Raw genomic sequence first — 26,942 nt, forward strand, 5'->3', positions numbered from 1 at the left:
TCCACCTCAACTAACTACGCTTTTCCAAGAAAACCTTTGGAATGGAATGTTCACTCTGATTTATTTTAATAATGCAACCACATCTTTTGCATATCCAACAAAGGATCATACAAATGAATTATTGGTACCTGCCGGAGATGTTCAGTTAGGGTTTCAGTGAAGATGGTAGATTTTGCTCATGATACCACGGAAAAGGTCTGAAACCGCAAAGAGAAAATGTAATTAGAATTGTAGGAAATTGGGTTACTGGTTGAGGGGGGGGGAATCCTTCTCAAGCAGCAGCCACACTTTCTGTCAGTTGTATGACGAAACAACGCAAGGAATTACTCAGCATGCCTTTACCATGCATTTTTTACCACTCATTTCTTTAGATCGCCTATTCTTTTACAACGTATGTCTTTGTCATGCATTGTTTATATATATATTCATATACATAAACAATGTATTTGTGGCGGAAGACCCACCCCGAACCTACCGTAAATGTGTGGTAAAGGCATATATTGTAAAAGCATATGCGTTCTAAAAACAAGCGTGGTAAAAAATGCCTGGTAAAGTTGTAACGTGGTGAAAACCTCGTTGTAAAGGCTGTTTCCCCTTCCTGACAAAGTGAAACACAAGCAAACCCTAAATTAACCTGTGCTTAGTCCTCTGGCAGCTTAGCACAAAAGCAGTCAGGCTTAACGAAATGTTTAAAGTATTTATGCAGTAATTCAAACAGTAATAAAATTAAAAAACAGCACACAAAAAAATCCCACATGAATCGAGAAAAACAGAATAAAAGTGAATAAATTATTTGAGACAAAAATTACAAAATCCAATCAGTAGAACCAAAGATATGCAATTTTAAAGATTAAAGTGAAAATTGTGTCTAAAAGCACAAAGCGCCAATAGTGGCTATCTAGTCGCGCTGGACTGGAACAAAGCCACAAGTTCAGGCCAAATGTGATGGAGCACAGCTCGGATACAGGGAACCAGTTAGGCCCGCTGAACAAAGTACCATAAATCCTGGTTGAGGAGCACTGCGAGGTACTGTGTTGAGGATGCATAGTGCAGTGGAGGTCCTGCTGAGTTGTAGTTGGTGAAGAGAGGTCCTGAATCGAGGATACGCTGTGCAGCTGCAGTTCCGATGTAGCGGTCAACGAGACTTACAATGCGAGGTCCTGCATCATCGTTGGAGATTCCATCAACGGAGGCTTGTAATGCAAAGTCCTGCAACTGGAATGCATCGCACAGCAGTGATTACGATGTGAGGCTGCGAGGAGATGCATCACCCTCTATCGGTCATGCCAAAGAGACTACAGCCAGGCTGGCAGAGCACCTTCAGGCTCACTTCCACAGTTCCAGGATTGGGGTGGCACAATTCTCAGTAGTGTCTAGGTGCTGGGTTCAAGGTGGTTGAAGCCTTAACCGTCCCTGAGGCTCTGATCAGTAAGACCTGCCAACTTGAACTCACTCTGTGGTCCTGGGTTCAAGATGCAGGCCCAGTCCTTTTCACTCAGGCAGCAGGGCAGCAGTCCTTATTGCAGCAGAGCAGCACAGTCCTTTAGAGTCTTCCACAGGTCCAGAAGTCTACTGAAGAATTAGATCTGATGGTCCAATAATTATACTTAGCATCAGCTTTGAAGTAGAAGAAGGTTCTGGAGGTCTCCACCCACAGAGGTGTTTGGAATTTCCTCACTGCCATGGCCCCAGTGTCTCTGGAGGCACAAAAGACTAGTGTGAAACCCTTTGTGCATGTGCTGATGTGCAAGTGTGGTAGGTGGCAGCTCCTCCCCCCATCAAGTCAGAGATGGCCCATCCTGCCAGCAACTATTCCTCCTTTGTCTCACTGTCTGGGAGTAATACACGAAGACCAACAGCTAGATACACTTAGTCATGTGACCCCGAATACAGGCTAGAGGCGCCAAATAGTTTATACAAGAAAACGCCAACTTTCTAAAAGTGTAATTTTCAGAATTGTGATTTAAAATCCAACATTACCATGATAAACGGTTTTAAATTATAATAGTTTAGACACCAAACTCAATATTACTACTTGCTCTCAGGTGAAATGTATAACTTATAAAATGTAGTAAGGTAACCAGATGTTATTCTATGGGAGAAGTATGCAGGAGTAAAAAATGAATGTAGGTGTTTTCCACTATCAAACATGTAAAACTTATAAGTACATCTCCAACTATTTAAATAAACTGCACCCTACCCAAGGGGCTGTTTAGGGCATACCCAAGGGGTTACTTATATGCATTAGAAAGGAAGGGTTTGTCCTGGCAAAAGGTTTATTTTGCGGGGTCGAAATTGCAGTTTAAAACTGCACACACAGAATACAGTGGCTGGTCTGAGACATGTGTAAAGGGCTACTTAACTGGGTGACACAATGAGTGTTGCAGGCCATTAGAAGCATGTGATTTACAGGACCTGGGTACATGTATCCATTCACTTTACCAGGGAAGAACAGGTACATTAAATGTGCCAATAGGATGTAAGGAAAGCATACCATGTTTAAGGGAGTGAGCACACACACTTTAGCACTGGTTAGCAGAATTAAAGTGCACAAAGTCCTAAGACTAACAAAAACAAGATCAGCATAAAAAGGAGGAGTAAGGCAAAACGTTTGGGGGAATATCATCCCATGGCTGACAGAATTATATTTTTGAAAGACACAGACTCATTTGGGACAATGAGATCAAAAGACAGTTGTGCTAATCGTTTGAAAATTGCACTAAACTAGTTGAAATACAAAGTTCAAGACACAGTAATTTTAACTAGTAAAAAGTTGTCACTACAAAATCGAAAAGCTCAAAGAACCAGTAGTGGAGTTTTGACTAGTCGTATAGGCAGAAAATACTCTATTAAAGAAAAAGGGGCCCCTGTACACATGGCAAGGTATTTAGAATAACAATATTGAACTGTATGATCGGTACTCTAACTTGTGGCTTGCTGTCACTATGCCAGATTTTCATCTGTTGTATGTTTTGGGAGAGGTAAAAGAGAGAAAAAATCAGGAATAAAGGTTGTGCTGCTTATCTTTAATTCCTCCTCCTTTATATTATTTACATTTGATTTGATTATATTTTTTTATTGTTTTTTTGTCGACTGGAAGAAAACAAAATAAAGAGGGAATAAAAGAAATGACAGATACAATCCTTGTAGCTGCTGCTACCACAATATACAACAAAATCAAAGTATAGGAATCAACAAGCGTTTGTCCGCACAACAAGAATTGAAGTGTCAAGAGAGCAGCAGGGCAAATATGTCTTGTACAGGTCCTGAGTAAGGAAAACACTACTAAAGTGTAGATCTGCATACTCCTTTCATATAATGGGTTGAGCGCAGATGTTGTAAGTTATTTTGTTTGTAAGTACTCATACCACTTTTCCGGAAACCTAAAATGCACCAGGATACAATACAGACTTCTACTAAGATTGTGTTTTCCAATAAAGGTTATATGGTAGGTGTAGAAATGTAAAGCACTTATATATGTGAACTGATGTAATGCAAATTAGCATGTAAAATATAATTCATTTTTTAAACATCAAACGGTAAGCTTGCATCAAGGGAAATGGGAGGATATATGAAAATCAACATCAGATACAAACGGAATGTTACAGATTTTTTTTATTTTATTTTATTTTGAAAGTTTTATAGAGCGCGAACAAGATCCTTGCGGATATCAGAGCGCTTTACACACATAGAGGTTATACAAACAATTAGATCCCAATTATCCCCAGAGACATCATTTCTTTTCTTATACAAAGCTAATCTCCTGTAATTCCATTTTTGTCCATTCTCTAAGAGGACATGCCATTCATTAACCTCTTTCACCTTCATGGGGTCACATATGCACTTTCACATGAACCCCATAGGACACAAAGATGCCCATTGATATGACTGTCTGTACCAACAGACCCCATGGTCCAAATATCTCCATCAACACCCCCTCTCCGGGGGTCTGAGTCCGTGAGATCAACACAACCCAGCAACGCTGTTCCATCTTTCAACCTCCATCCAATGAGAACAACAGTCCCACCCTCTAGGACTGGCGATGGCAAGATCAAACCTCTCATGCTGTCATTCTTCCCCCTCCAGTCAGACCATCAATCTAAATATATGATCCACTTAGAACTAGCCGTCGGCAAAATGAAGGGATGAAACCAGCCAACGCGAAAGGGAATACTTCCCACCCTCGCCAAACAATAGGAAACTGCCAAATTGTAAACCTGCGCAACCATGTGGAGGTGCCCCACCTCCCCCAAGCCTTCCAGGGGGAGGCAAAGCAATAAGCAACTGTGAGGATCAGAACCAACCCGCAGACCATGCACTCTGAACACCTCATGACCAGAACACAATAGTCTGCAAAACCTTCTCTCGAGTCAATCACCCAAGACCCGCGGAGGTTGAGTTCCACAGCGGTGGTATCCATGCCCCACCTGCTCTTCCAAAGCCCACCTTCCACCACCGCAACTCCCCATACGTTCCCGCAGCCCCTCCCAGATCATGTGCCTCACAATACCTTTAGGAAAATAAATTAATGGTCTGTCAACTTCAGGTTATTACAAAGAGGTACTGGCGGAGACTGCTGTGAAATGCAATTCCAGGTGACACAACACTTTGTGTGAGACTACAACAGTTACAAAGAGGGGCAAATACGTGGCACAAATAAACAACGTCAAATCACAGTTACATATATTAGATGAATCCCACAGGTTAGCAGTGAGAGTGTGAGGCCCAAGCCGTCTAAACTCCTCAGAACTAGCAGCATGTTAATAGGTTGTGAAGGTTTAGAGGCAGGGTTCTTGTGCAGATAGACCCTTTTTTTTGGGCATGATCCTCTCTTGCGATGGCACAATATAGCTAGGGACATTGCACCCAAAACAGCAATGGTCTTAATATGACTTGGTGGTCTATACGTTTAATGTTTAGGTCCATAACAATAGGGATTAGAGGTGTGCGCACAGGGAGGCGTAATAGGTTCCCGAGAAATTTATTTTCTCCTCCCGCAAAGGTATTCTTGCATGAGGGCCCCCATAGTTCCACCCCATAAAGGGATGCCGATTGTGCCCTGTACTTGTATACCTTGAGGGCAGGGGATACCGCCTTAGAAGTACTGTTCTCATGTTTCTTCTATCGCTAGGGAATTTTGTAGCAGGAAAATCTTGCTTTTCTCCAATTGCGGTTTACAGGTCATTTTGGTGTCCAGGGTTATGCCTAGATAATTACAATTCTGTACATATTCTAGCTTCAGATTTTTGACAGTTAAGTTTTTCTTAAAAGATTTGTGTGGGCTAACTGCCATGTATTTTGTTTTGTTAGAATTTATTTCTAGGCCCTTAGTATCACTGCATACACCAAAAGAGTCTATTAGACATTGTAAACCTCTTGGGGCTTGAGATATTAAAATAGTGTAATCTGAAAATAAGAGGGATGGTACTGGCACCCCCCTAACTTGGGTGAATCATATGCACAGCCCAATAGATGTTCTGGAATATCGTTTACGTACAATGAGAATAGGGTGGGTGCCAGCACACACCCTTGCCTTACGCCCTTTTTTTGTTTAACTTTGTTTTATTGTTTTGTGGCATTGGAGCAGGTACATTACAATTTTCGTTTGCCCACGTATTGGTACATAAAATGGACCCTGGTTCCCACCCGGTATACCTCTGGACAGAAAAATGAAACATAGGTCCTTCAGAGAGCAAGAGTCCATGTAAGCTGTTGATGCCGGTGGGGTTGGTCCCATGAGCGCCGCCCAGCCCCTGGATGTCCAAACAAAGGAAAGAACCAAAACAACCCCTGTCCCATGAACTCCCCCCTCCCCAGACCGGTGTGCCATTTAGTGCCTTCGTGGAGCTTTATGCGGAGAGACCGCATGTTATTTAATTTTCCGTGGTCACTGTTGGGGGGAGTTATCAGTTAGTCGTAAAAGACGGAGGTATTTTGGACAGGTGACCTCGTTGAATTCCGTTGATAAAAGCGATAGGATAGGTTGCCAGACAGTATGGAAGGATGTCTTGGATTGTGTAAGAGTGGCTTGGATGCATTCCATCCCCAGAATGTACCAAAGTTTGTGCAGCCAGCCCGTGTGAGGGGGCTGGGTTTGTGTGCCCCAGAGTGATAGAATGTGATGAACTACTGCGTTCATTGCCAATCCCATTTGTCTCCCTCTGACAGATAAGAAATGTTTTTCAATTTGAAGTGTGCTACAGTAGATCACTTGCTTTGGATAGACCCAAAAGAAGTCACCTTTTTCCTTAAATACGTGGTTTGAGAGATTGAGCAGAAGACGTTTTTAAGAACAGTTTTCCAAACTGAGGTTACTTGTTGGACGTGAATAGCCACACAAAAATGCTCTGTGAAAGTGTGGACAGTAGAATATGTTCCAGTATTACAGATGCCTATGAATGGAACATTACCTAGGAAAGACAGAACAGCCATGCTCCAGCCATAGTTTTGATTTGGCAAGCAAACTTGAACACATTTAACAACCCATCTAGCAAGGCCCATTTTGGAAACTGTTTAAGTCTTAAGTGGAGCTTTCAAAAGCTACGAAGAGCTATTCAGCCTTTCTAAGGTTTTTTCATGGCTAATGCAGTACATAGGGGCTAGTCTGCCAAAACATCAACTGAGTTTGGGGAAAAACAAGTTTGCAAATCGATGGATTAATTGACATGGGACCGGGAGATGACCTTAGACAGAAAATTGGAATTTGTTCTATTGATGACCCGATCTTAGTGTAACTGTTCAAATGGCAGCCCCATGAGCAGATTCAGAACAATGACGAGTTCTCACAAAGGAAACAACTGCATTCTCAGATGGCTTCCATAATTTCTAGAACAAGAAGTATCTCAAATATTGACTGGGGTTCTCTTTTTTTGCAGGCACGCTACCAGAGCAGCTAGATGTACCCTTATGAATGGGATGAATGAGTATACTAAACCTGCCTTTTGGAGGTGCAGAAAATAACAGATGATGTTTTGCACTAAGGTTTGTAAAGGCTGCTTGTAGACAGTGGTACAGTATTAGGTGCGTAGCAAGCCCCTGTACTGGGCTGTGAGCCTTCTCAAGAATATGCATGCACTTCTCTGGATGCTGAAGATCTTCAAACTTTAGGATTCTAGGTGCCACATCCAAAGATTCAGTGCCCTGGTGTTGCAGATGACCCTGAAGTTGTGTGAGGAGGTTAGCATGGTGAGGTAGTTTGTCATGGGTTTGTACGGGCATTTCCTGAAGTACTACATACGGTATCCGTGGTAGTGGAGGAAAAGATTATCACTCACAATTTCATCCATAAAGCATTGCCCACGGACTGTTGGTGTAACTGCCTGTAGGCAAAGGTTTAGTATTTTATATTCTTGTGCTTGACAAAGAAGTCAACCACTGGTCTCTCCTAGAAGCGGAAGCATTGTTGAAACACTTGGGCAAGGATCTCCCATTCATGTATTTGTTGATGCACCCTGATAAGCACATCAACAAAGCTGTTGTCTACTCCGGGGAGTTGGTTACCAGGAGAAGAACTTGACGGAGAATAGCCCAATTCCAAATTGTTTGAGCTACGATAGACAACAGATATAAGTCCATGTTTTTGGAGCAAGTATATGGTTGTCATGTTGTCTGTTCAAATAAGCGGTTTAGTTGAGAATGAGCTTGTAAAAGTGCTTACTGACCTGCTGTTAATTTAAGTAACTGATGGGCAGACTCTGTTGCTGAGGAAACCAGGATTTTGAAGTGTCCTAAACATACTCCCTTCTCTGTGAAGGAGGTGTCTATGTTGATTGTGACTTGCAGCTACGGGCTAAGGAAGAACTTTCCACACAAGAAGTTTTTGTTGTGCTGCAATAATAGTTTGTGCTGAGCAAGGCGCTCCTGCAGAAGGCCCATGTGCATGCAAGCATTTGGTATCATTCAATGCCAGATACTATTATTGCCTACAGTTTTATTATCATTCCCACTGTCAAAGGACGCAACATCTAGTAAAGGGAAAGCAGCCACTGACATGTCATCACTTTCTTGTCGTTGGGACAAGCTTTGCCTGTAAGTGTATTGAGTCACTCCTAAAACAGGCTGTGTTTGGTGGGGGCATAGGAGTGAATTTAAGTCATTGACTATGAACCATAATATATGAAGGAGTAAAACTGCTTGTCGACAGTGAGCGAAGCATTGCTCTTGGCTGTTGTTATTTATCCGCCAGTAGTTTGGGTATTGAACGACATGAATGGCGTTGCGATGAAAATGTACTGCAAGCATTGCCAGACATTTTGTGAACATCCTGGGCACTGTTATGACCCCCCAAAGGGTCGTATGTTCAACTGATAATTGTTTCCACTTACCACACACTTGGGGTACTGGCAAGTGTGATGGGTAGATGGGGATGTCGACGAAGGCATCCTCAAAATCGAGAGTCGCTGTGTAGATCCAGACACCGTGCAGTAGATTGATGTCTTGTAAAGCTGTCATCTTGAAGTGCTCTGAGATGATGTTTTGGATTGAGCGGTCGGAGGTAAAATATTGGCCACACTGTCCTGTCTTTTTTTAAAATGAGAAAGTACAGGGAATAAACGCCCTGTTCCTGCTGGCCTGTTGAAACAAGTTGATTGCTCCTTTTTGAAGCAATGTGTACACTTCTTGCAGCAACCCTTGGTAGTCTTGGAGGATTCTATGAGAGCTTGAATGGAATATTGGATAGTGTGGCATGAAACTCCAGTCAATAGTCTTCGGTAACAATAGAAAATACGCACTTGTGAGAGGTTATCTAGTCTCACTGGGGACTATATAAAGGCATTAATCCCCTGACAGGTACTTAGTGATCGGGTTAGAGGTGTGTGGAAAGTCTCTGCTTAAAGGCAGGTGTGGCCTAACTTTGGGTGCTCTGGTCTTCCCAAAGCTGATACTCTGGAAGTCTCTGCTTGAGTATGACTTACCTAACTGACCCATATGAAAGGACTACTGTGGTTCATATGAAGGACATTATGAGGTGGCTGCTACTTGTTTCAAAGTTGTTCCTGTTGTTTATGAAACGTTATCTTGTAGACTGATTTTGGAGTGCCCCTATATTTTCTTTCTGTCCCAGAGTACTTTAATATTTTTTCCAATAATGAGTCCACGTGAGGGTTGAAAAGCTATTCTGCACTGAAGGGCACACTTAGGAGGTGCTGCTGGGCGTCTGGTAAAAATACAAAGACTTGCAACCAGCCATGCTAGCATTTCTAAGCGCGGGGACACACTGTCTTGAGTGTAACCAGGCGCTCTAAAAGTGGTTTTATTATTATTATTATTATTATTATTATTATGCTACTGGGGAATGCTGCAGGTGATTTATCTGGGTCAGTGTCAACTGAATCCAGAGCTCACCTGATGTTTAAATTGGAGAAAATGTTTCCCTTCTGGAAGATCTCCCTTACTGTATAACTTTGGACTTTTTTTTAATTAACTGCTACATTTCCTCCTAGTAGTATCTGTCGTATCTTGATAGTAGCCCGCATAAGCTCACTATGCGTCACTGAGTGGCAGCCCCACAGCTACCCTTTTGTCACCAGTAACAATTTCTTGCTTTCCTTGTCAGGCGAAGTAGTATCCCCTGTACTCCATATAAAAGCCCTCTTCTGAGCAGTAAGAACTACAAGCAACGTTGGTGATATATGTCCTTTAATATATATTGAGTTCTCTGGTGCGGTTTAATACTTGTTTCAACCCTAAGTGTGGCAACCCTGGTTTTAACAGGGCTTATAACGTTTTCCACAGGGATTTAAGCATACCTATCGCTTGGTTTTTGACAGTGTCTCCATGAGGGGGGTCTTCTCTTTCTCCACCACATGGAGTTTCACCTTATGATCCACTGCATGCTGGATCAGTGTGAGGTACAAGGTAGTATCATCAGGTGGAGATGGTTTGACAGGGTGGAATGGCAAATACATTTTTTCTTGGGATTGGTATAATAATCATGCCAATGGTAGCCTCTATCATCTACTGGAATTGGCTCTTTACAGGGGTCTCGGAGATCCATAGTAGGGCCTGTAGCATGACTGTCCAGCAGCTGCTAAAGATAAAGATATGCCAGAACCCAACAAATGAAAACAAATCTAACAGAGAATATATGTCCTGGTGCACAGGAGGTTTTGGGGGAGATATCATTATTCACCTCCAAAGAATAACTTCTACTTTGAAAAACTAAACAACTTTCAAGTGGTGCCCAACAATAAATGGCAGGAGTATGCAAAGCATGTGATTGTCACCAGCACATGCACCAAACTGGGTTCACTCCAATATTTTCTTTGGCATCCTTTCATCATAAAAACATTTCAGGGTTTCTGGATATTTACCTCATCCTCCGTATTGGTGCGTAGCGCTAATTTAAGCACATCTTTGCATTTCTCCTGAAAACACCTCGCAAGGAACTCTGAGAGCTCGCGCAGGTCTCTATCGCTGGCGGTCCCCGGGTCCTCGTCACTAATTTTTGACAATGTCATCTCTAGGAAAGTAACCCTGTAACAGGAATATAGTCAATAAACACTGGGAATAAAAGCATACATCGTTGAACCAAATGCATAAAGCAGATAAAGACTTGTCGTGCGGTACATGAAAAACACATTTTCAGTTTTAAGTAAATCACTGTTTTTAAGAAGAAAACAGTCACAACATGCATTCATAAATGTAATGTTTCCCAAACGTGAGACTGTACTTCCGGAAATATTCAAGATGCTACATTCAAGATGGCCGCAGTGCTGGAGCTCTGTGAAGTAGCTCCGGGGCTGGGGTTCACTTTTTTGTGAATATCCCCGTTCATGCCCCTCGTCAACCCCTCTGCTCGACATCGCCGCAGACAGGCCTGTTACTGCTTTGCTTTGGTGTACTACTCATTCCAGCAAGGAAGATTTGGACGCGGCTGAAGCAGTTGTTCTTGGCATTCTACCCGGTAGCCAACTATGACGAAGAGGCCCCCCCTGTACTGTTTCTGACCTGAGAGTGGATTTCCAAATCGCCGCAAGGAAGCTCTGGATGTGTATGTTACTGCTCTCCCTGCAACTGACCCGGATAATCGACTAAGATGCTGATGCTCCCCTGTTACTACGTCTGCCCAGGGATTGGATTTTAGACTGCCGAGTCCCAACGCACAGATGCTGGTGAGTCCCGCTGATGCACTGAGGCATTCCAGCGGCATTGAGTCTTGCTGCAACTGGGCCACCGGCAACATACCCATGTAGGCCGTCTACATCGAAGGTGGTCCCTTGGGACCCCCTTTGACCCAGGAGCGGATCTACGGCCTGAGTCCCGTCCCCGTAGCAGCTGGGTGAGTCTGATACCCCTGCGGCGCGCCCCAGGCTCCGAGTGTTGCGGAGGCTGATCTCTGGGCATTCATGGTGTTAACGCGGGATTACTGGTTATTAGTTACCTTACCAGATCCCAAACCAAGTCGACTGGATCGTTGGTACCTGTCATTGAGTAAAAGGCAATCTAACAATAGGTCAATCAATTAAGAACTTACACCACTCTAAATAACCACTGACCAGTGATAAAGTTTAAAGATTTAATATAAAGCCAAAGATAACTGAAGATACAAACTTCTTAAGATGAGATTCAAAAGGTAAACTGGTATCACTATGAACATAAATTCTTTGAATAATCTGAGTCTACAAAACAGAATAATGAGTACAAGTTCAAATATCATTAGTGTTGCCAAAATGGATACAAGTTGCAACTTAAGAGTCATTACAGAAAAGAAAATTCAGGTTAGTGTGTCCCTACACTAGACTAGGTGACATCCCTACTTAACAAGATCTTTACCCAAAAAGGTGTCAGCCGTGGTGTCTTCCTAAAAAGATCACGCACTTCTCTTTGTCTCTTCTCTGATAATGGGTCTCTCCTGATCAGCCTATCTGCCTACCCATCCGCTTTAGGCTCCCAAAATCATCTGCTCTACTTTCCTCCCGGGTCACTTTCCCTAATACAAAATCACATTTCCGATAGGAACGCCCCTTGGGACGCCCCTCACGTGGTATCAAATTTGGCGGTAGACTCCATGATGGTACTCTTCAAGACCCTCGTTAAAGTTGACCTTGGTTCCCAGGCTTCTTCTTCAGTGCGCCGGTACCCCCTGAAATTCCTGAAGACTCCTACAGGCCTGCGCCAAGCGCCACTGAACAAAGCTCCATTCATTTCGACTGATTAGGACCCCTCGCACCTGCATACAGGCCATCCCACAGTGGGCCTCAAATTCCAGGCTCCCCCATATCTATAGGTCGTAAAGCATATGGAAAGCACAGTACTTGGCGCCTCTCGACTTCTTCTCTAACGAGCACATTACAGATCAAAAGAACATCATTATCAGTTCGAGCCTACTTGATTTACATGAAGCGGGTCCCTGCACTCTGAAAACATTTAACTTGATTTAAACAGCATTCTTAACTAACATACGTTTCTTAAAGTACACATCTATAAAGCATATATTTCAAAATTAAATTCGATAATACATTTTGGAAGAACCACGTTAACCCCACCTCACATTATTTTAGCAGCACGTTTAGATTTTCTGTGAATTGCCGTGAGGCCTACACAATTTAACTGGTTTGCAAGGTTCCACTTAACTCTTACATGATTCCTTTAACATGAGAACGTGAGGTTTTCATATTCATTCCAACATTTCTACATTAGTCTCACACTGTTATGATTATTGTTACCCTACTTGAACACTCTATACATTTCACTACTAAATATAAGACACTCTGGTGCAAGGTATATGTTAACTAACTCCGTGCTTGTAAATATGGTGCACTTATACATTTTTCTCAGACTAGTGCTCTCTCAGTCCCCCCTTTGATGACCTTCAGGGGTCATCACCATCAAAACACCATCACAAAATGTATGACTCTTCAAAGTGAAGTCGTGGCAGTACCACTTCTTTTCATCGTCTCCAATGCCTTCAGACTCTTATATTGAGTATCTTGCATCGCTGTCAACCTTTTCTCCTGTTCTCTCATAGATCTCTGCAATCTGTTTGCTCTATACCACTGATACAAACGCACCAATCCCCACAAAGTGATTACACAAATCACAATTATGATGATGGGTTTCAGTATGTACCAAACGATACCCTTTCCTAGGTTGGCAAACCAACCTCCAACTTTACCCATTCCATGACCTACTTTTTCCCACACGTTTATCTTTGTCAGATCCTCAATTTCGTGGTGAATTGCAGTGATGTTTCGTATGTATTTCTCTAGAGGTTTTGAATTGTCCGGAATGTAAGTGCAGCATTCCTGGACCTTCAAAGCCTTACAGACTCCGCCCTCTTTGGCTAACAGAACATCTAAAGCAAGTCGGTTCTGAAGAACCATTGCCCTTATCGATTGCATCTCACCCTCCACCAGCATTAATGATCTAGCAGTACTGGCAGATAACCTATCCACGACTGTAGCCAATCTCCTAATTTTGATGTCATTCAGTATCACTCCCAAGATAGGGAATGCAGCACCGAATACATCCCCAATTACTTCTTCCGCTCCTAACCCTCTCTTTCCCCTTGTTGGTATTCCTCTCTTGATCGGTTCTAAATTCTCAACGTGATATATTTTGGGGAAGACAATTGCTAGATAACATGATCCGTACCAATTATCTGGTAGCTTCACATATGCATTTCTTCCACATACAAAATACACATTTGGAATTGCTTGCATCTCTTTCAAAAAGTCTTTGGAGTAGTACTCCAATTGGAAAGCATGTTCACAACTGACTTGACCTACATACAGATTCTCATAATAGGAGTAACTCCTGTGAATACACAGTTTCCCCCGTTTCTCCTTGTCTAGAGCAATTGGACCAAAGCTACCCTTTCTTTGTTGTATCCTTTCCTCCTTAGTCCAATCTGTTTCCCATTGTCCTGAAGCTTTCAGAATCTTTTGCCTCCTGTATCTAGTATCCACCTGCCCTATAAACTTTTTCTCAATTTCTGACACTTGACAAGTCAGATTATTTCTTCGGGCATGTGAAGTATCTAACGTTCTCCATGGAATGAACCATTTGTGTAATCTGTCTTCGCTCTTGTAATAGTCCCACTTGTTCAGATGCTTGTAATTTGGGACCTCTGGCAATGTCGAGTCAAAATTCGAGAAATAATACTCGAACCCCTCTCGTCCATAGAATATGCTTAGCAATAAACTACATGTAATTCCATATGTCAATGGAAGATGATGGTATCTGATACCCTCCTCCACCGAAGCTGGTAATTGCATACAAACGTAGCAATTCTTCGCCTCCATGACATCAATGTACTCATAAAGCAATTTGGCATAAGCATTCGACCTGAAATTTCCCTGTGATTCGTCTGTGTGTAATCTTTTTATTTCCGCATCTAACAACGCTTTGTCTTTATCATTGATGTTTCCCTTATGATTAACAGTGATTGTTCTCTGTGTTGACACTCCCTTAACTTCCTTGACTTCAGTTGTATCTCTCTCATGTCCCACTATGTATGAGACAGTAACCACTAAAACTATAAGTGAAATCACCACCCCTAAAAGTGTGCCAACTATACATTTTGCCCTGCGGTTCGGGTTGCCAGCCTCCATGATCTCAAACAGTGTAGCTTTGGATGTTCTTCCAGCATCAACTTCTCCTTCTCTCCGAACAAAGACTTTCTTTCAAACAATGTCTCTTCTCTTAAACACTTAGAAGCTGACAATTTGCTCCGAAAAACAGTTTAAAAGTCCTGTAGGAAAATAGACAACCCTAGCCCTTCTCCATCCTCTAAAAGGGAGACCCTACCATTTTCTTCTTCCACTCGGCGCTAGGTTATCTTACAGCAATATTTTACAAAGTCCTTTTCAAAAGTCTTTTATCACTCAGAATCTATGTATGTTGCAAGGAGTGACACTACATCTTCATAAATGTCCATACGAAGAAGGATTCCCTCAAATATTGGGCAGTTCTCACAGCAACATGGAAATTCGACTGTCTCTAGGATTATTCTCCTTATTTCACTCTGGACAAGTGGACGAACAAAATGAAGAGTTAATGTCTTTTCGATCTCCACTCCTGGTAGTATCAGTTCTACATCCACAGTTACAAAGGGGTCCGTTCTGACCAGGATCACCTTCTTCACTTTCCCAGTTCTACGCCCCTTTGAAGACATTTGCAACAAGGTATTAATCCAAGACAATGAGTGTTCCAAGAACTTCCACTACTCGCTCAAGCATTTCCAGTCGAAGAAGAGTTCCCTCCAACACTGGATATCGTGAACAGCAAACCGGAAAATCAACTGTCTCTAAAATCAATTTTCTTATTCCGCTCAGGAGAGGAGGATAGACGATGTTGAGTGTCAACAACCTTTCGGTCTCCGCTCCTGGCAGCAGGAATCTTATTTGCACTGTGATGATCGGATCAGTTCTGATCAGGCTCACTTCCCTGACCCTCCCGGTTCTGTGTCCCACGGACATCTGCAACGAGGTAGGTCCAATCGGGAGTAGAGTACCTTCTGCTAGGCACTCGCACCCTCCTTGATCTTCTAAGACCTTCCTCGGCTTGATCCTGGGTATCTTCTTCTGGATCCGAGTCTTCGGATATAGGAGCAAGCGTTTCTTCCTGAGCCGACCTTAAACTTAGCCTCCTTCTTCTCTCCGGCCAAGTGGCAGCTCCAAGCCTTGTTCTCCTATTTCTCGTCCTCACACTCGGTTCTTGATCGCTCTGGTACTGATCTGTGTCTGAGTCGTATTCACTGCAGCTCTCTCCTTCAGTTGCGTCTTCAGTCTCACTGCCGTCCTGTCTTCTCTCCTCTTCTGGATCCGATGCGTTCCCACCTTCTTCCGACACCCCCTCAGCTGATCCAATCCCTTCTTGTGACTCTTCTTCCACGACTGAACTTTCGTCTGGGAAAGGAGCTGTTTCTTCTAGAGGTGCTGGAACTCTTCGAGTATGGGATGCATGAATCCAATTGGGCAGCCCTCCGCACTTCACCGCGGTGTTCGTGATCAGGATTACCTGAAAGGGCCCACGCCAGCGTACATCTAGGCAGTTCTTCCGGACGTGCTTCTTGACCAACACCCAATCCCCTGGGTTCAGATCATGACACAGATTCCTTGATGCTGGAACTTCAGCCGCATGCACCTGAAGGGACACAGAATGGATGGCGTCAGACAGTCCCTTACAATAATCCAAGATCAGATCATCTGTAATATTCAATAGGGCAGCAGTTGGAACTGTAGGAAGTCTCATGGCCCTCCCCATCAGAATCTCGTGTGGAGAGAGACCTGTCCTCCTGTCAGGTGTGCTGCGCATGCTCATGAGCACTAAAGGAAGAGCATCTGGCCAACTCAAAGATGTGGATGCACAAACTTTAGCCAATCTATTCTTCAGAGTGCCGTTTACTTGTTCCACAATCCCTGAGGCTTCTGGTCGATAACTACAATGCAGTTTCTGATCGATCTTTAATGTGGAGCACAACATCTTCACTATTTCGCTGTTAAAATGTTTTCCTCTGTCCGATTCCAGAGAGGCAGGCACCCCGAAGCGCGGTATCAGCTCCCTGAGCAACAATTTAGCCACTGTGAGTGTATCGCACCTACGTGTAGGGTACGCTTCAACCCATCTGGAAAATATACATACAACCACCAACACATACCTAAGGCGGTTAACTCTTGGCATTTCAATAAAGTCTAATTGCATTCTATTGAAAGGCCCCCCCGACCTCCCAATGTGACTCAGTGTGACTGGTGTTCTTTTGCCTACGTTCAGTTGTTGGCAGGTAACACATCGCTTGCATACTGATTCTGCTGCTATTCTAAATTTTGGGCAATACCAAGTCTGCCTAAACACTCTCATCATAGCGTCTCTTCCCAGGTGTACTGGACCATGTATTTCTCTTGCCATGGGATTAGCTAATTCTTCAGGTAACACAGCCCTCCCATCTGCTGAAACCCAAAAATCCATTTCACTTCGCACACAACCTGCTATTTCCCATGCCTTTTTCTCAGTTTCCGGTGCGTTCTCCTGCATTACCCTTAAATCTTCCCAGGTATCTACGGTCTCTAACATCATGCTTAATTCTGTCTTTTCTTCAGCACCCTCAATTTCCACTTTTGAGAAAGAATAATTTTGTTCCGCACAATAGCGTGCGACCTCATCAGCGTACCTGTTGCCTTGTGATACAAAATCTGTATTCTTAGTATGAGCTACACATTTTACTATTGCTATGGCAACTGGACCTTGTAATGCTTCTAACAACAATCGCACAAATTCTCCATTTCGAATGGGCGAACCAGAGGAGGTCATGTAACCTCTCTGAGACCACAACTGCCCGAAATCGTGAACCACACCGAAACCATATTGGCTGTCAGTGTATATGGTGACTCTCTTTCCGTTTCCTGCTATGCAGGCACGAGTTAGGGCAATGATTTCTGCTACCTGTGCGGAATGTACTCCTTCCAGGCAAGCGGCTTCCACAACTCCAGCAATGGTGCAAACAGCATAAGCTGCTCTCAACCGACCAGTATCGTCTCTTAAACATGAACCATCGACAAAGTAAATCTCATCAGGGTCAGACAACGGTTCATCCACAATATCTGGTCTGGGTTTCGTGCATAGTTCAGTCACATCAAGGCAATCGTGGTCTTCACATCCTTCGCCTTCTATTACAGTAGGTAATGGCATCAAAGTAGCAGGATTCAAGACAGAACATCTCCTGAGGGTCACGTTCTCCGCGGCAAGGATAACTTGCTCGTAGCGTGTGAGCCTGCTATTGGTCAGATGCTGCGTCTTCGTCCTGGTCATCAACAATTCTACAGAATGCGGTACGTACACCACTAACGGATGTCCCATCACAATACTCTCACTCCTTTCAATGCTGACACCCGTTGCAGCAACGGATTTGAGACATCCGGGCAACGCTGCGGCTACCGGATCTAATGTAGCCGAAAAGTATGCAACTGGTCTACGGGCATTTCCGTGGGTCTGTGCCAAGACTGACAAAGCACATCCCTCCCTCTCACAGCAATAGAGTGAAAATGATTTCTCGTAGTCGGGCATCCCCAGAGCTGGAGCACGACACAAGTCGTCTCTCAGCTGCAAGAACGCCACTAGGCATTCGTCGTCCCATGGTACCGGATCACTCACCTCCTTGTGCGTCAGTTTCTGTAAGGGTTTTGCTTTCAGTGAAAAGTGAACTATCCACTGTCGACAATAACCAACCATTCCTAGAAACATCCGAACTTCTCTCTGTGTCGTAGGCGCATTCATCTTCATTATTGCCTCAATCCTCTCTGGGGACACCTTGCGTTTTCCCTTTTCTAACCGGTGCCCCAAATACTGTACTTCTGTCAGGCAGTACTGCAACTTGCTCGGAGATACCTTATGTCCATTTTCAGCTAAATGGTTCAATAAGGCAATGGAATCTACTTTACAAGCTTCCTCAGTCTCTGACGCAACAAGTAGGTCATCTATGTACTGGACCAGAACCGAATTCTGCGGCAGTACTAGATTTTCGAGATTCTTCTTCAACAACTGGTTGAAGATAGATGGGCTGTCTGTGAATCCTTGTGGGATTCGACACCATGTTAAAACGCGATCTTCCATTTTAAAAGCGAAAAGATACCTGCTCTCTTCATCCAATGGGATTGAAAAGAAAGCCTGGCAAAGATCTATCACTGTGAACCATTCTGCTTGACATGGGATTTGAAACAGTATCACTGATGGATTCGGTACCACGGGACAACATGAAACGACTATATTGTTAATTTTTCGTAAATCCTGAACTATCCTGAACTTCCCGCTAGGTTTCTGCAAACCCATAATCGGGGAGTTACAAGGACTACCCACGATTTCTTTCAGTATTCCCTGTTGAATCATTGACTCGATCACAGGTTTTATTCCTGCAATCGTTTCCTGTGACAATTTGTATTGAGGCGTTCTTGGAAACTCGGCATTTGGCTTTACCATTATTTTTACTGGTTCTACCCCTTTAATCAAACCTATTTCTTCTCCTGTGAAATCCCATACCTCTGACGCTACTGCATCTCGTAAGTCTTGGGGAAGATCTTCTACTGTCAGAGTAGGATATAGTTCTACACAAGATTTTGAATTGGCTACCTTAAAAGTAGCGTCATCATCCGTAGTCTGTACCTCCACACCTTGCGGTGTGCAGTATATGGTACAATTCAACTTGCACAGCAAATCCCTTCCTAACAGACAGACCGGACTTGAATCACATACTACAAACTGATGTTCATTCATATGATTTCCTATTTTCACGGACACTGGTTCAGTCAAGGGACTAGTCAGCCTTTTGTTTGCGACTCCTACCACTTGAATTGTTTCCCCTGACATCGGCAAGTCTGGAACCACCGCTGATCTCAGAGTTGATCGAGTAGCTCCAGTATCCTCTAAGAACGTTGTAGGACACCCTGCCACTTCTGCCTCAACAAACGGCCCTCTCTGATCCACCTCTAGGACTGCCCCGAGGGTACAGTCCTCTTCACTACTCACACGTTGTCCTGTCAATGGATCAATATAATAACACTTTTCTTCCTCGATAAAGAGAGGCATTTGTTTAAAGACCTTTCCCCCGGTCGCTATTTTCGGTGGCTGTGGGAACTGGGCCCTTGGAGCCGAAGTCCCCCCTTTGACCACCTTGCTTCCTGGAACTGTCACCTTTGGAGTTGGAATTTCTTGAACCTGCTCTTCGACTTCTAGCTCTCCATTTTCAGGGTTAAAGGGACACTCGCGTCGCCAATGTCCCACTTGGTGACACTGGTGGCACTTTGTTGTCTTTTTAAGAGTGGCAAAGTCTACCCTAGGTCTCTGACCTTCTTCATTATCCTTGTTCTGACCACTTGACTTCCGTCCCATTGTCCCCGTTCCCTGTTTCTGCTGTCCGCCCTTCCCGGCTGACTGCATTTGCACCACCATCAATTTCTCCTTTAGATTCTTGGCTTTAGAATCTATTTCGTCACTACAATATCTCGCATATCGCAGGATCTCATCTAGTGGTTTGTTTTGCCAGCATATTAAATGTTGCTGAATCATCAAACAAATATCAGGTCTCAACCCCAAAACAAACTTTGACACAAACTGCCCTATATCTTTGGGATCCATTACATCGAGTCCACTGTATTGCTTGAATGTTTTCAACAACCTCTCATAAAACTCATGAACGGTCTCCTTTGGTTCTTGTCTCGTTCGGTCTATTTTTACCCAATCTATGTCCTGTGGTGGTACCTTATCTTTCAGCCAAGCTATTACCCTTTCATACTTTTGCATGACAATCTCGGACGGTCCATTAGTCCGAGCATCCCTCACTGGTTCAGTATTCGGCCATTCAACACTAGTCTTGCATGGTGTCCATAAATCAGATGGAACCACGATGTCAAACAACGTGTTCAAATCAATCCACAATACTTTCGAGATCTTTACAAACCTTTCTACCTGCTTATACCACTCTACTGGATTGTCCTTTAACTTCGGAAATGAGTTGGTAAATGCAGCTAAGTCTCCTTTACTCCAGGGCACATGTACATAGTTCCCATTTGATATCTCTCGCAAAGGGAATGCCTCCATCTGCATTACCCTTCCCTCGGGGGTCATCACATTTGTACTTCGTCTAACTGTGCCCTTTTTCGACCACCTTTCCTCCCATTTGTCCAGTTCTCTCCACACTCTTATTCCTGATACCAACTCTCTTATGTGTGTTTTTAATCCAGTAGTTCTCTTCTCATCTAGGTCTTGGTCTGAGTACTGCAATCTATGGTTACTCTGCAATGCCCTTGTCCTAGATAAATCTACAGCATACCTGTCTGCCAAATTAGTCAGTTTCTCATGGAACGCTCTAGCTTTCCTAGTAATATCCTTTGCCATGAACAACAGCTCATCCTGTTCATACAATTCTATCCTCTCTAAAGGCAATGTACCATCAATTATCTCATCGACATCCGATTTTAAACTGGTGACATCAAGTCTCTTTGCCTTAATTGCAGCTTTCAACACACTACATTTAGTTACTCCATCCGCATCTCTCCCATCCCAGCTCCGAGATCTACGTTTAGGCTCCGGTGAGTTATGCGGAGTCTTCCCATGCTCCCACCTCTGTAGATCCCAGGCTTTTCCATCCTCTCGGGGTGGGTGGTGAAATACTCCATTGCTTCTCATATTCCCACCTTCCCCGTTCTGCCTGTTTTCTCTGGATGTATAGTAAGGCATTCCATTGCTCCTCCTTTCCTCACTATTTCCCTGTGATTCCTGATTACTCGAGGCATGGCGGGACCTATCACTGTTCTCCTTTCTCCAATGTTGGACGTCTTCTCCGAGTGCATGATGAAGGCACCTAAACCTATTCTGAAAAGCATGTACCATTTGGTCTCCACCTTTCTCCCAGAGACGGGACATCTCCTCACACTCTACACTCCTACTATTTTGCTCCTGCTGTTCCCTCTCATCCGTAGGACGTGTAACTCCTCTATTCTCCTGACTTTGACCTTCCCGCCCCTGACTGCTTTCGCTGGCCCCACAATGAGATACAGTCCCATTACCTCTGATTTCCCACTCTGGTTCTGTTCTTGACCTGTTACTCAGGGTTACTGCGGACCCATCCCATTCCCTCAAATCAGCTCTTAATTCAGTATAGGACTTCGGCCGCGGTCCCCTTAGGTCCATCGGTCCTCTCTGACCTCCCTGTCCTGTGTTGGGACCCACAGTCGTTTCGAATGGGGTGTTCCACGTTACCGATCCTGGTAATTGCTTCCATGCATTTGTCGTGTTATTCCTTCTTTCCATCTCAATCCTTTCTCTATCTAACCGTGCCTGCTCTTCCCCTCTCCCATGTTCGGGATTGTAAATCGACACTATAGGTCCTATGGTAACAGGTACTTGAAGAGCATCCGGTAATCCAAAAGACTCAACCTTTTTGGTGTTTGGCGTCTTTTGTACTACAAACCTTCCCACTACACTCTGTACTGTGTTGTTTTGAGGTGTCTCCTCGCCTTTCATAGGTGTCCATTCCGATATAGGGAGTGGTGTAAACCCCTCTATGGCAGTCCCACCTTCCCTTGCAAGTCCCCTATCTTCAATCTCCTCGACTCTCGGAGGTGGTCTATCTAACAACAATCTGATTATCAGGTTGTCTTCCGACTCCCTTTCCTCGTCCTCTTCCATGAGGTTTCCTCCTCCTCCCACCTCCCTCATTGGATACAATTTCTCTACTTCAATAGCCTGTACCCTCCATCTCTTTTCCTCTTCGTCCCATTTGGAATCTCGCACTGCTCTTACCGATCGCGTCAATCTTTGTTGACGCCTATTCAAATTCCTGTCATGCGCCGCCCTAATCCACGCATTAAGGGCCTCAAACTGGGTTGGTCTAGGCAGGGGTTTCAATGAGGACATGGTTGCTTTCAGCCGATGTAACACCTCTAACTTAAACGTCCCATACTTCGGGAACTGCATTTCCTCATTCCCTTCTGTAAGCTTATTCCAAGTCCCAATCCACAATATCGTATGCAGCCCCACATTCGCTGCCATATAATGAGCTGGTGTACCCTCCGGCGGTGCCTCTTCCCCGTAATAATGTTCACTTCTTTTTCTTTTAAAAATCCCTTTCAAACACTTAAAACACGTCATGATTTCTCTTTTCTCCGCGTTTGTTTACTTCCTGATGACAATCCACCAATCACCGTGCTGTTCTCTAACTGGCCTATCCGAGCGCGGCTTTTCTCCTACGTCACTCTAGCCGCCCAACCAGAGCGCGGCTCTAGCTAACGTCACACCAACCGCTCAATCGCAGCGCGGCTCTAACCGACGTCACCCGTCCCCCTTCGCAGCAGTTCCCCTCCTTTTTCAGCTCGTCTCCTCGGTCATGCGTGCATCCCATTCATACTCTGAAAAATGATTACTTCCGTCCAAGCGATCACCTTTCTTGACTGTACGCCCACAGCCTTTCTGTAGTTGTCCCCTTAACTTGGCGAAATGTCTTTCCGTTTACTTCCAGACAATCGCCTTCTCTGATAGGTTACTCACACACATTAACTTCCGACCAGCGTCCGTTACTCATACGCTCACTCTTACACTCCCCTTATCTCGGTCCCACGGCGGTCAATGGTACCTCGTGACCTCCGTACTATGGTCGACAACTACTCTGGATGTTCGATACACCCAAAACCACTTAAGCTCTGGCCTGAACTTAAGATTTCACCAGTTCACCCGTTTACCAGGTTTACCAGTTCACCAGGTTGCGCGCGCTCACAACCTTCTCTCAATCACACTACAGGCATTCAACTCCGCAAGACATTACACTACAAATACAACACAAAACACCGCAATCTGTTCACGCATGACCCTTGTTATACTCACTCTCCTCCGATACTGCTGCTTTTCTCGCACCGTCTGCACCCTCGGCTCACGATTCTTCCGCTGCTCGTCTCTCGATGTCTAGGGGCCTTGGGGTAAACTAACCTCTCTAGATTACCTTCCTCAAGAAGATAACCATCCTAATCTGCTACCAACTGTTAACGCGGGATTACTGGTTATTAGTTACCTTACCAGATCCCAAACCAAGTCGACTGGATCGTTGGTACCTGTCATTGAGTAAAAGGCAATCTAACAATAGGTCAATCAATTAAGAACTTACACCATTCTAAATAACCACTGACCAGTGATAAAGTTTAAAGATTTAATATAAAGCCAAAGATAACTGAAGATACAAACTTCTTAAGATGAGATTCAAAAGGTAAACTGGTATCACTATGAACATAAATTCTTTGAATAATCTGAGTCTACAAAACAGAATAATGAGTACAAGTTCAAATATCATTAGTGTTGCCAAAATGGATACAAGTTGCAACTTAAGAGTCATTACAGAAAAGAAAATTCAGGTTAGTCTGTCCCTACACTAGACTAGGTGACATCCCTACTTAACAAGATCTTTACCCAAAAAGGTGTCAGCCGTGGTGTCTTCCTAAAAAGATCACGCACTTCTCTTTGTCTCTTCTCTGATAATGGGTCTCTCCTGATCAGCCTATCTGCCTACCCATCCGCTTTCTTAGGCTCCCAAAATCATCTGCTCTACTTTCCTCCCGGGTCGCTTTCCCTAATACAAAATCACATTTCCGATAGGAACGCCCCTTGGGACGCCCCTCACGTGGTATCAAATTTGGCGGTAGACTCCATGATGGTACTCTTCAAGACCCTCGTTAAAGTTGACCTTGGTTCCCAGGCTTCTTCTTCAGTGCGCCGGTACCCCCTGAAATTCCTGAAGACTCCTACAGGCCTGCGCCAAGCGCCACTGAACAAAGCTCCATTCATTTCGACTGATTAGGACCCCTCGCACCTGCATACAGGCCATCCCACAGTGGGCCTCAAATTCCAGGCTCCCCCATATCTATAGGTCGTAAAGCATATGGAAAGCACAGTACTTGGCGCCTCTCGACTTCTTCTCTAACGAGCACATTACAGATCAAAAGAACATCATTATCAGTTCGAGCCTACTTGATTTACATGAAGCGGGTCCCTGCACTCTGAAAACATTTAACTTGATTTAAACAGCATTCTTAACTAACATACGTTTCTTAAAGTACACATCTATAAAGCATATATTTCAAAATTAAATTCGATAATACATTTTGGAAGAACCACGTTAACCCCACCTCACATTATTTTAGCAGCACGTTTAGATTTTCTGTGAATTGCCATGAGGCCTACACAATTTAACTGGTTTGCAAGGTTCCACTTAACTCTTACATGATTCCTTTAACATGAGAACGTGAGGTTTTCATATTCATTCCAACATTTCTACATTAGTCTCACACTGTTATGATTATTGTTACCCTACTTGAACACTCTATACATTTCACTACTAAATATAAGACACTCTGGTGCAAGGTATATGTTAACTAACTCCGTGCTTGTAAATATGGTGCACTTATAAATTTTTCTCAGACTAGTGCTCTCTCAATGGTGTTCCCACCCCTCCGCCACCTTGATCCTGGACTGGGGCTGAGCTCGAAGATCCGGACCGCCTCCGAAGCGCGCCCGGTTGTGGTGGCTGATCTCTGGATATACAGGGAGTTCCCCCACCCCTGCCACCCTGATCCTGGATGTGGGGCTGTGCTCGTGGATCCGAGCCGCCTATGACGCTCCGAGCGTCACCTTTGGCTGATTCAGAAAATGTTCACTATTGCTGCCTCAATTGAATGAAGTCTGAGGGGGGCTGCAGGGCAACTGCTGATCTGAGCGCGAGGCACACAGGCTGTAAGGCGTTGATTAAAGCAGAATCACTGCTGCATCCTCGTCGGACGAAGTAACGCAGCGATTCAAAATTGCAGATTACGAAATACATCAACAAAACCAGCACAGAAGGTACTGAATAACAACCGGATTGTCCTCCTGAGCGCCCGCTTCATAAGGATTTTTTCGACCTTATTTTCCGACAAGGCATCATTTCTTTTGTTACCATGACCAGTGTTTCCTAACCTTGCGGCAATCGTCAATTAAAGTGGCCTGACACTAAGATGGCGGCTGAAGTGTACGGGAAGCGCTCTATCTTTCCGTGCGGAGTTGTGCTGTAAAGATCAGCAACACAAACCAATATTTTAAGTAAGACTGTGTCTGCTTACTGTAAGGAATGCTTTTTGCACAAATCTGATTTCACCAGCACGACGATCTTCTCCAGGGTGGAGCCAGGCCCTAAGATGGCGCCCATGATGTAGCTATCGACAAATCAGTCAGCAATATAGCCGTCTGTGGTTGCTGCGACGCCATGCTTCATTTCAATGATTAGCCTTGAATGTCGCTGCATCCACCCTAGAGGGGGGACAGTCGTGATCCTGAACCCGCAGAAGCAAGTGTGCAAGTCTTTGGAAGCACCTCCTCTCACAATCAGACCAGGTACTCACTCTGTGCCTGACCCTAAGATGGCCACCGTCCTCTACTTGGGGAGCGGTCTCTGCTGGAAGAGAAGCATGCTGACAGAACGCTTCAAATACACTGGTGAATACAGAGGGTTGGGTCTCGGGGGGACCGCTCCCCCTCGAACTGAACCTATTACCTGCACATATGCCACAAAAGCACGCTATTCTCCCCTGGTTGGCAAGAGATCCAGCATTTGTTCTCCAATACTACTGGAACCTCTCTGTGAGTGACCACAGTTGCAAGGGAGACACACCTAGAAGAGGATTGGGAGTGGTCTCCCTACCACTGGGATCCTGCACAAATACCCAGCACTCACTACTACTGCTAGGAATGGGGTAGATCTGCAGACTTTGGAACTGTCCCTTCCACGTCCCCTCTCACCACTCTTGACCTGGGGGCGAGCTGGAGGATGAGGCGGATGGCGCCTCCCAGTAACACTGTGACCGGTGCTCTTGATGGAACTTTTGACGAGCACCCTGGGCGGAAACCATAACTGTCTGTACTTACTGCAGTGCCCGAGCAACCTCGGCCAATGCCCGGTGGAGCTGTCCTATGCAGATATAGAGGAGTCTGGCTCTGGTTCACCCCTCGGCCGCCACTTACCCAGCCGGACATCAGACATTGCTTTCCTCGTCTCCCCGCTGTGTTTCTTTTTCCTCCCCCGCCTCCTCCCGCTGTGATTCTTTGACTGCCCCCCCTTTTCCAGCCTGCTTTTTCTGTGTCCCCTGAAGTACTTTCCCCCTAGTCAGTTTTTTCTATGTTATGCCATGCTTTAGTAACTCATGTAACTATGTTATACTGTTTACCTTTCTATGTTATGTGATGCTCCAGCAACTGATGTAACTATGTAACAATGTTCTGAAACAATGTTCTACCTCATGTAAAGCGCTCTAATACCCCCTGGTCTAGCCAGCGCTATATAAAACTTTTCAAATAAATACAATTCACACTAAGTTCAATATGTGAAATAATTGATTTATTCAAAAGAGCACTACAATCAAAATTCAAAGAGGTATAAATTCTGACTTGGCTACTTATGATCAAGTGGTTTTGCTATACTCTATACCCTTCCG

At 44.3% G+C, this 26,942-nt stretch overlaps 1 pseudogene across 1 annotated transcript in view; it reads right to left on the minus strand.

Annotated features, from left to right (window-relative positions):
- Positions 1-975: 975 nt before the first annotated feature.
- LOC144762385 (ataxin-10-like) overlaps positions 976-26,942 on the minus strand; it is a 463,805-nt pseudogene continuing 437,838 nt past the window's right edge. The window contains exons 7-8 of the transcript XR_013596083.1: positions 10,314-10,476; positions 976-1,215 (exon numbers count right to left, since the gene is read on the minus strand). The product of XR_013596083.1 is annotated as an ataxin-10-like (transcript). The remainder of the gene's footprint in view (positions 1,216-10,313; positions 10,477-26,942) is intronic.

The sequence above is a fragment of the Lissotriton helveticus genome, chromosome 1_1 (genome assembly GCF_964261635.1).
Source record: "Lissotriton helveticus chromosome 1_1, aLisHel1.1, whole genome shotgun sequence".
Lineage (NCBI taxonomy): Eukaryota > Metazoa > Chordata > Amphibia > Caudata > Salamandridae > Lissotriton > Lissotriton helveticus.